An 11560-nucleotide genomic window follows, 5' to 3' on the forward strand; every position below is an offset into this window, starting at 1 on the left:
TGTAGTCAACTATTTTGTTTAATTAAAGGTCTGTGTCTCCCTCTCTCATTTTCCTTATGGCACCAAGCCTGAAATTATACATAGATAACCCTTCCCAAGAACCCATTGTCTCATCTACAACACGGCATTGGCATCACCAGACGTCAATGAAAGAATCCAAGCTGACTTAGAATAACGTGCACTTTTTCAGAAATTACTTGGGAACATTAGATAAGTGATTTATCCTCTTAATGTCTGTGTTATCAGGAAGACAAAATGAATTAACCATGATATAATGCATTTGGAGTTTAATCCTAGCTTTTCCACCATATAGCTATTTGACCTTGAGCAAATTACTCAATTTACCTTAATCTCAGATCCTTTATTTGTAAAACCAGAAGAATGTAGTGTTGACTTTAATAACAAAATAAAAATGCTGTGTATGAATATGCCTATCACAATAGATTCAATGGGTAGCTAGGTGACAAGTTTTGTTCGACCAGCACAATGAACTTTATTTTTCATTTTAATTTAAGTGACTTTAAGTAGAAAAGGCACTTTCCACTGCCTTAAACCGAATTTATCTGTCCTAGGAAGCCTTTGAGTTTGTTACTACAATGTAGATACACAGCAAATATTGAATAATGAGAATGATCTCAGAAGCTGCCTGCCCCGATACTGACAGTCCTATTCAGCAACACGGAATTCACTACCTACAGAGAGAGCTAATTACATTTTTTAGAGTAACTCTATTTTCTGATATACTCTTCCTTCTATTTCTGTAAGTTTTATTCACTGACCTTAGTTTTTACTCCTAAGACAATATTAAATAAATCTAATCCCGCATCTAGTTTCATTTACATGAACGCATCTATTGAGACGGCCCAATACATGAGATCATTTCTATGACAGCATTCAAAGGCATAATTGTAAATTACAATTAGCACACATCATTGAACCATTCATCTTATTGCTGTCAAAAAATTGCTCAAGGAAATTTTCATGCGATGAGATGATTGTATTTCAAACATAAACAATCAGCCTCCTGTAGATTTTTTGACTTTGTGAGATATGATGGGAAAGCCCCAATTAGTCACTCCTAATGTAACAGGAAAAAGGACAGAAATATACCCTTTTGTGAATTTAACATAGGGCTCTCCTTGGTCTACTTTTTTGGGGCCCAAGGATCATAGAATCAGATTCACGGACAATTTTCCTTCTCATAAAAATAATTTTTAAACCAGTCTTAACCTTCAGATTTAGCAAGAGGTTGTAGTAACCTTTCCCCCCATCTCTTCACCCCAGGCCACCTTTTCCGCTCCAGGAGCCCCATAGAAAAGCTTGAAGTTTGGAGATACATTGAAAATGCTAACTTGAAACTACTGACCAATGGTCGTATGTCAGGAGTCTGGAGAACTTGACAGGGGCTCTGAATCAGCTCTGTATTCCTGGTATTTAGAATGCATGAGAAAGAAATACCCGTCACCTTGGACAGCAACTTCTCACGCAAAGGCTATAACTGCCAAGTGACCAGATGTCAATATAGTCGGCTCTCTGCAATGGCTATAGGAATTCTATGGGGCCTGGAATGCTGAGATACTTACTTATCTTGCTGATGGCAAAATAAACTACTGTCACCAAGTCCTTGATATTTACGCCTTATAGAAAGTAACTCTCTTTAAAGATATGGCAGTCCAAAGTGCCCTATACATTAACTATTGGTGATAGGAAAGATGAGGATGCCATTGCCAGTAAATTCCAAAGTATGTCATGTTTATACTTCTTTTCTATTCCCCTATTCTAAACTGATGCTAAACTTACCCAAATAATCCTTTGATTAATGAAATAGTTGTATTCAAAGTCTTCTAACACAAAAGTCTACGAAGTTAGTTGGCTTATCCTAATACATCAATGACAATTTTAGAAAAGAGATTCTAGTATGGCCAAAAGGTGTTTTAATTAATTTTTTTTAAATCTACACAAAAACTACACATGCATTGTATACAAATACAGCAAAGCAGAAGAAAAAAATGATAAAAATCACTAGTAATCAATCTAACCATCAGCAATGACAGGTGGTGAAATTTTGGGTTTTGCATAGTACTTTTCAGACAACCAAAGACTTATAAGGATGGAAAGTAAGACAATTATCAACTCCATATGGCATGACTACAGTTTTATTCAAGGCAGCATTTTCCACAATCATTCTACCCAACTAAACATTCTGCCACCAAGTCAGCCTTAAGAATTTCTCCTCTACTTGTGAATTGAATATTCTTTCAAAACTTCCTGATCCTTGTTACCAAGTAAGTCCTCATATATTTAGAATGGCTAAAATGAGCCTCCACAATAACCACATTTGATTATATGCAATAATTAAGTCCATACAAATCTGCCTTAAAATTCCTCATGTTTAAGAAATCCAGTTAAATAAAAATGAATTTGGTCCAAATTGATGTTTGATACGTGATACATTTATTTAGTTTTTAAGAACAAGAGATCATTGTTATGCAAATGTAGGCAAATTAGGCAAATATAATCAAATGCATTTTAAGAGATTTTGAAACACTAAAATAATAAATGCATAGTCATAGTAACATTTATTAAAGAAACAAAAAAGAAAGATATAGTTAACCAAAATTATTCCTCACTTCCAGGGTGCTGATGAGCTGTGAAAGTGACAAAGGGTGAAATTAAAGAATTAAAATAAATGACTGAAGAAAACTGGGTAATTGTAGTTAAGAAGTTATAGGCTTTTAGAAAATTATATATCTTATAGTTCAAAACTTTCAGTCCATAATTCAAAGAGAGGATGAATCAAACCTAAAATTATATTAAATAGTACTTAAAAAATATCAACATTGGCTAAGAGATGGTAGAATAATCAAGAGAGTGGGCCCCAGCAGCAAGGTAGCAGGCTAGGACTAGAAAAGTTGGATCAAAGGTACACATTGGCGTGTCCCCTGTAATGGGCATGATGTCTGAATATGAAGAACAATCATACTCAAAGGAGTTGAAAACTTAGGTCCACACAAAAATCTACACGTGGATGCTTAGAGCAGCTTTATTCAAAACTTGGAAGAAACAAACATGTCCTTCAGTAGGTAAAATAAACTGTGGTACATCCAGACGACATAATATTATTCAGAGCTAAAAAGAAATGAGCTATCAAGTAAGGGAAGGACAAGGAGGACCTCAAATGTATATTACAAAATGAAAGAAGCCAATGTGAAAAGGCTATATACTGTATGATTCCAACTATATGACATTCTGAAAAAGGCAAAACTATGGAGAGAGTAAAAAGATCTGTGGTTGCCAGGGCTTGGGGAAGAGAGGGATGAATTGGCAGGACACACAGAGGATTTTTAGGGAAGTGAAATTACTCTACATGATACTGCAATGGTGGATACATGTCGTTATACATTTGTCCAAACCTAGAGAATTTGCAACACAAAGAGTGAATTCTAATGTAAACCACGGACTCTGGGTGATGATGTGCCAATACAGGGTCATCAATTGTGCCACTCTGGTGGGGGATGCTAATAACTGGGGGAGGAGGTTATGCATGAACAAGGGCAGGGGGTGTACGGGAAATCTCTGTACTTTCCTCTCAATTTGCTGTGAACCTAAAACTGTTCTAAAAACTGAAGTCTATTTAATAATGAAATGATAGCAAAATAAAGACTTTTCCAGACAGACAATAGTTGAAAGAATTCATCACCAGAAAATCTGCACTACAAGACGTGTTAAAGGAACTCCTTCAGGTGGAAATACTGATAATGATACCAGATGGAAATATGAATCTACACAAATGAATGAAAAGTGCCAGCAATGGTATCTATATGACAAATACGCAATCTCTCATTATTATTTAAATCTATATAAACAATAATTGACTCCCTGAACAAAAATAATAATTACCAATATAGTGTAGGGTTTGTAAAATACTTGAAAGTAAAAAGTATGACAAAAAATTTCACACAGGCTGGGAGTCAAAAATGGAAGTATACTGTTGGAAGTTTCCTGTATTATATGTGAAGTGGCATAATATCCTTTGAAATTAGACTATGATGAGTTAAATACGGACAAAAGTCTGTATTCTTAAATAAAGAAATAAATCCTAAAGCAACCATTTAAATAACAAGCAAAGAATCATAGCTAATAAGTCAATAAAGGAGACAAGAGGGAATCATTAATACTACCCAATTATTACAAAAGGAGGCGGGAAAAAGGGAAGAAAGAACAGGTAGGACAAGAGCAATACGGTAGATTTAAATGTTATCAACAATCACATAAAATATAAATGTTCTAAACACTCAAAAGGCAAATTCTGTCAGATCGGATAGAAAAGCAAAACCCAATTATGTGCTTCCTAAAGGAAATGTACTTCAAATAAAAAGACACTAACAGGTTAAAAGCAATAATGGAAAAAACATATGCCATATAGCACTAATCAAAAGAAAGCTGGAGTGACTCTGTAATATTGGACAAAATTGAGACTAGAGAAAAGACTATTACCTAGGATAAAGAAGTTTACTTCAAAAGATAATAAGGTGAATTCATCAGGAATACCGAGGTGCTAAGTAATTTTGCACTTAAGAAGAGGGCTTCATGACACATTAAAAACAAAAAAACAAAAACTAAGTTGCAAGGAGAAACAGGTAAATCCCCAAATATAGTTGGAGATTTCAATACTCTCTTTAAATAATTAATAGAACAAATACGCAGAAAATCACTTGGGATATAGAAGACAAAAAAATACTACAATCATCTTGACCTAATTAACATTTATAGAACACTTCACACAACTAGAGAAAAATACACATTCTTTTCAAGTACAGGTAAAACATTTACCCATATGCATATCACATTCTGCATCATAAAACATTATACATTTAAAATTATTCAAGTCATACAAAAATATGCTCCATGACCATAAGACATTAACTAGAAATCAATAAGAGAAAGATCTCTGGAAAAATCCCTCAAATATTTGGAAACTAAACAACATACTTCTAAATCTTCCACAAATCAAAGAAGAAATCAAAATTGAAATTTGAAAGTATTTTGAAGAGAATGAAAATAAAAACAAGGCATATAAAAATTTCCAGGATACCTCTACAGCAGTTCTTATGAGAAATGCTAAATCACTAAAGAAGAAAGTTCTCATATCAAAGACCTCAGATTTCACCTTAAAATACAAGAAAAAGAAGAACAAATGAAACCCAAAGTAAGAAGAATAAAGGAAATAATAAAAATTAATGCAGACATAAAAAAATAGAAAACCGAAAAAAATAGAAAAAATTCAATGAAATTAAAACTTGGCTTTTTGGAATCAGTAATATTGATAAACATCTAACCAGACAGATAAGGTAAAAAAGAAAGAAGAGACAAATTAACAGCATCAGAATTGAAAGGAGAGATATTACTATAGACTCTAAGGAAATTAAAAGAATAATAAGTAATTTACAAAAGAAAATTAAACATATTTAAATTGGATTACATCAAATTTAAAATTCTTTAGTGTAAATAATACCATTGAAAAAGTGAAAAGACAGTCCACAGTATGGGAAAAAAACAACGAAAATCATGTATCTGATATGGAACTTGATCTAGCATATGTAAAGAACTCTTACAATTCAACAATAAAAATAGAAAAACCCAATTAAAAAGTAGAGAAACAATTTGAACAGTCATTTTTCTGCAAAGAAGATATACAAATGGACAAGATGCTCAACAACATTAGTCACCAGGGAAATGCAAATAAAACTACAATGAGATACCACTTCACACCCACTAACAACAGATGATAAATAACTATGCTTGTGAGGATGTGGAAAAATTAGAACCATCATACATTACTCTTGGGAATGTAAAGTGATACAACCACTATGGAAAATAGTTTGGCAGCTCCTCAAAAACTTAAATGTAGAGTTAAAATACAATCCAGTAACTCCACTCCTAGATATATACTCAAGAGAAAAGAAAACACATGTCCACACAAAAATTTGTACATGAATGTTCATAGCAGCATTATTCATAATGGTCAAAAAGTGGAAATCATCCAAATATCCATTAATGATGAAAAGATAAATGAAATATGTTATTTCCATACAATAGAATATTATTGGGCCAAAAAAAGCAATTAAGCACTTATACACGTAACAACATGAAAATAGTATTCCAAGTGAAATAAATCAGTCTAAAAATAGCACATATTATTCCATTTATATGAAATGTCCAGAATAAGCAAGTCTATTGAGACAGAAAGTAGATTAGTGGTTCCCAGAGCTGTCAGAGAGAGGAGAATAAGGAGTAACAGCTAATAGGCATGAAGTTTCTTTTAAGGTAAACAAAACAATTCTAAAATTAGATGGTAGGATGGTTTGAAAACCCCATAAATATACTAAAAGTCATCGAATAGTACCTTTTAAGCAGGTGAATTGTATGGTATCTAAATTATATCTCAGTGAAGCTGTTAAAAAATAATAAATAAATATTATGAACAACTTTATGGCAATAGATGTGACGCCTTACATGAAATGGGCAAATTCCTTGAAAGACACGAACTAACAAAGCTCACTCAAGAAGAAATAGATGACTTCAATAACCTTATATCTATTAAAGAAGTTTAATCTATAGTTAACAATCTAACCAGAAAGTAAACATCAGTCACAGATAATTTCTCTGGTGAACAGTCCCAAGCAATTAAGGAACAAACAATACAAATCCTACACAAAACCTTCTAAAATTTAAAGAAGAAGGAATACTTCCTAACTCACATTATAAGGCCAGGATTCCCTTGATACCAAAATCTGGCAGACATAGTAGCAAAAGGAAATTACAGATCAATATATCTCTCATGGTCATACAAGTAAAATTCCTGAGCACAATATTAGCATATCAAGTCCCACAATATAGAAAAAGAATAATACACATGACCAAATGCAACAGTGTTTCAATATCCACAAACCAATCAGTGTAATCTACCATTTTAACAGTATAAAGAAGGAAAAAAACACAGGACCTTTTCAGAAAAGTCTTATGCAGAAAAATCATTTGACAAAATCCATCATCTATTCCTGATAAAAACTCTTGCAGGGGCCAACCTGGTGGCACAGCAGTTAAGTGCACATGTTCTGCTTTGGCAGCCTGAGGTGGCTCACCGGTTCGGATCCTGGGTGCGGACATGGCACCACTTGGCAAGCCATGCTGTGGTGGGCGTCCCCCATATAAAGTAGAGGAAGATGGGCATGGATGTTAGCTCAGGGCCAGTCTTCCTCAACAAAAAGAGGAGAATTGGCAGCAGATGTTAGCTAGGGCTAATCTTCCTCTTAAAAAAACAACAACAACAACAACAAAAACTCTTCCAACCAGGAATAAAGGGAGCTTTCTCCAAATATTAAAGAGCAGATATAAATAACGTGCAGCTAACATTAGACTTAATGATGAAAGACCAAATGCTCTCCTCTTCAGATGAAGAATAAGAGAAGGATGTCCACTCTACTGTATTCAGCACTCTACTAGAGGTTGTAGGCAGCGCAATCAGGGAAGGAAAAGAAATAAAAGCATCAAGATTAGAAAGGAACAAGTAAAACTCTTTATTCATGGCCAACATGATTGGCTATCTAGAAAATCCAATGGAATCTACAAAAATCTAGTAGAACTAACAAATGAGTTTACTAAGGTGCAGGATAGAAGATCAATATATAAAAACCAATTGTCTTTCTATATTTTATCAACAAGTAATTAGACTTTGAAATGTTATAAAACAATACCATTTTTACCATAGCATAAAAAGTAGGAACTATTTAGGGGTAAATCTGACCAAAGATGCAGAAGATCTACACTTTAAAAACTGAACAATTCAACATAGCACTGGAATTCCTAGCCGGAGCAATTAGGCAAGAAAAAAAAAAGAAGGCATCCAAATCCAAACGGAAGAAGTGAAAGCATCTCTCTTTGAAGATGACATGATATTATGTATAGAAATCCCTGAAGACTTTACCAAAAACTGTTAGAACTAATCAATGAATTCAGTAAAATTGCAAGATGCACAATCAACATAAAAAAACAGTGTTTCTATTCAGCGATAAAAAGTAGTGAACTATTGTTAAACATTATAACATAGATGAATCTGAAATCAACTCTGCTACGTAAAAGAAACCAGACGAGAAAGAGCACACGCTGTTTGATTTTATTTACATAAAATTCCAAAACATGCAAATCTATACTGACAGAAAACAAATGAGTGGTTGCCTTTGGTGCAGGAGAAACGGAGGGGCCGGAGGGATTACAAAGCCAAATGAGGAATCTTTTGAGAGTGATGGATATCTGCATTATCTTGATGGTAGTGCTGGCTTCACTGGTATTGCTATGTCCAATGTATCAGATTTTATACCTTAAATATGTGTAGTTCATTTTATGTCAATTACGCCTTAGCAAAGCTATTTTTAAAAATTAAAGCAAAAGCAAAGAAAAAAATTCCTTATGGAAAGTTAATTTAACAAGAAGTATTACACTTAACATCTGGGAATAAGCTATGGTTAGATTGAAATGCAATAATAATTTATTTTAATTGAGAATGTTGAAAGCTTATAGTTCATTTATATTTATTTTAAAGATCACTCAGAAAAATCTGCTTCATACAATTAAGCCTTCATAAATCCCTCTACATTAATAAAAGACCCATTTAAAAAAAAAATCAACATCTGGTTTTACAACCTAACAATTATAATATTGTACTCTTGGCTTCTGATTATTGCATATATTTCACAAATTTCATAGTAGTTTGGAAATATAATTCTAGCTTATGTTCTTCATTTTTAACATTTATTGAGTATTTTATATCAGGGGAAATCTGAAGGATAAGCATCTAACACTTTGTAATACGTATTATACTTTAAATATCATATGTAATTCAATTTACATGTTTAAAACTGTCATTCAATGTAAACTGCGTACAAATTTCACCTTCTCTTACCACATTTCTGAATTTTATGTGGACAGAAAAATGATTACGCAGTGGCTAAGGAAAGATTTCCAAAAGTAAAACATAGTTCTCTTATAAATTGCCAGATATTTGATACATATTTTTTATATGAAATACTGTGGACTAGAGGCTATAATGTATATTCACCCATATAAAAAGTATTCTCTGCCTTCAGGGAGTTTATAATGTAATCGAGGAAATAAGATTGACACATAATAGTATAATCAATGATAGAACTGATAAAAATTAGTAATGCAATTCAGCAGCCAATGAGTAATCTCTATGAGTTCAGAGGAAGCAAAGTGGTTTGATATGGTTTCCAGATGATGATGAGGTAGAAGCTTATCGCACTCTACCATATTTGCTTATTTACTTGTCAGATTTCCCATTATAATATAAGCTTCTTGAAAGCAGAGATCTTGTCTTGTTATGAGCTAAGGACTAAAGACATAGGTGTCTAGTTCAGTGCCTGCACATAGTATGCACTCGATAAACAGTTGATGAGTAATGCATGAATAACAGAAAAAAACCTTAAAAGCATGTAGGATTTGAACACACAAATAAGACAATTCAACTTTTGGCAGAGCTGGTAGTGTTAAGCAAAAGCACATGGTTGGAGAAGCAAGAGTAATTCAGCAAGAGTGGGCAGGCCAATGTGCCTGGAGGGTAAGATGCGTGCAGAACAGTGAGATGAGATAGAACTAGAGTGGACAGTACAGCCCCAATTGAGACTGAACGTAATAACACTAGTTAGAGGACTGAAAATAATGCACACGTGAGCCAAAGAAGACCTAAGCCAGGGTATGAACAGTGGAAAAGGAAACTAGTGATAACCCAACATCCATTAGAAAGAAAGAACTGTGCTCACTTCAGCAGTACCTATTAAAGTTGGAATGATACAGAGAAGATTAGCATGGTCCTTGCATAAGGATGACATGCAAATTCATGATGTATCCATGTTATTGTACACACACAAAAAAAAAACAACTGCCAGCATGTGTTGGCTGAGCTGAGAGGGAGCCTAAAGAAGTGTGGAAAGTCAGGGATGACCAAGCCTTCAAGTCAGGGTAACAGGAAATATAATGGTGCCTTTTCAACATAGGATGGGGGATTAATTTTAATATGAATATTGTGAGTTACCTTTTACTACAAACTTAAATTTTGGCACATCAAACAAGAAATTTCAAGGAAAATGTGTGAAATTTTAAGACAGAGCATTGGAGAGATCAGAATTAAATAAATTGTCTTAAAGAAAACATGAATCGGAGTTTTTGGCTGGATCCAGAAGACTAGATCTGAGCTGTAGTAAGTAAGCAGAAAGAAGAGAAAAACATCAACGAGAGAACAAGGAAGACGCTCAAGAGTTTACAGCACTTGAAAGACGGAAGAGCCATCTCAAGGCAGGGCTTGATAATAGTGCAAATACTACCAGAAGGTTAAAGAGAAGGATTTGACCACCATGGAAGACAGCAGTTACCTCTGAGAATATAATTCAGTGGTGACCATCAGGTTCTTAATTTTAAAGGAGAAAAAATAGTGAAGATTTTGATGCAACATAATATGTACATAGTACTGTCTCAAGTGCTCCATAGCACATGTAGCTAGTGGCTACAATGATGGACAATGCAAATTTAGAATATTTCCCTGCTCTCAGAAATTTCCATTGGACAGCGTTGCTCTAGACTATGGCTTTTTGAAAGTGTGCAAATTAACTACTAATTTTCCTGAAATATATTTGCATTATAATGGAATAATGTATTCATCCTCTTTGGTTCTTCCTCCCAAGAGTAAACACAAACTCACATGTGGACACACACACAGCATTTTACCATGAAAGACATAAATCAAAAACAGAATCCGACTTGCAGAGAACCATATGCATTGATTACAAATCCCTAGAAATACTACATAACTGGCAAATGTCTTCTTTTTTTTATTGTTTTTCCTGATACATCAAGACATTAAGCATTTTCAGTAAACACATTTCACAGATAGGTTTCACAGATGGGCAGACTGAGGCCTAACGTGAGGAACAGTTATCAGAGATAGTGATGAGGAATGTCGGTTGCTCCAGTGTGCTCCTTTCTCTGAGGATTCTCTTGTCAACAGCCAGAGCTCAGTCTGCTCCCTTCCCATGTACTTCCACAGATAGTATTTCCTTTCTTCTCTCTGACAGGTGTCAAAAACATCTCCTGGGCTATGTCAAATGCAAGCTGAGAAATCAACCACGGACCAGATACCTCCTACTAGACATGCACTATATGTATAGGTGGATATTTCATCTGACACAATTATCCACCACACTATTCTGGCATACAACTGCACTTGAATATCCAGTTTTATCCTGCTTTTCTGCCAAGGAACAAAATGAAAACTTCAAAAAGGCATCTTCTTTAGTTGCCCTCTCTATTCACTACAAATGTCATTATTGATATTTATTTGCACATGCTTAATAAAGTCAAATTCTTAAAAGCACCCAGAGTGGACTCCAGCAACTCAAAAAGTAGACCTGAATAATAGGGCACACATTTCGAAGGGATAGGAAGGATGATACACATGGCAGAAGGACTAAGATTAATTCCACTTTCC

At 34.2% G+C, this 11560-nt stretch overlaps 1 non-coding gene across 1 annotated transcript; it reads left to right on the forward strand.

The window, feature by feature from the left end:
- The first annotated feature begins 9833 nt into the window (after positions 1 to 9833).
- On the forward strand, positions 9834 to 9936 carry LOC124243122 (U6 spliceosomal RNA). The gene has a single exon (XR_006889618.1). It is a non-coding gene; the product is annotated as a U6 spliceosomal RNA (small nuclear RNA).
- Positions 9937 to 11560: the final 1624 nt, after the last annotated feature.

Source organism: Equus quagga, chromosome 7 (genome assembly GCF_021613505.1).
Source record: "Equus quagga isolate Etosha38 chromosome 7, UCLA_HA_Equagga_1.0, whole genome shotgun sequence".
Classification (NCBI taxonomy): domain Eukaryota; kingdom Metazoa; phylum Chordata; class Mammalia; order Perissodactyla; family Equidae; genus Equus; species Equus quagga.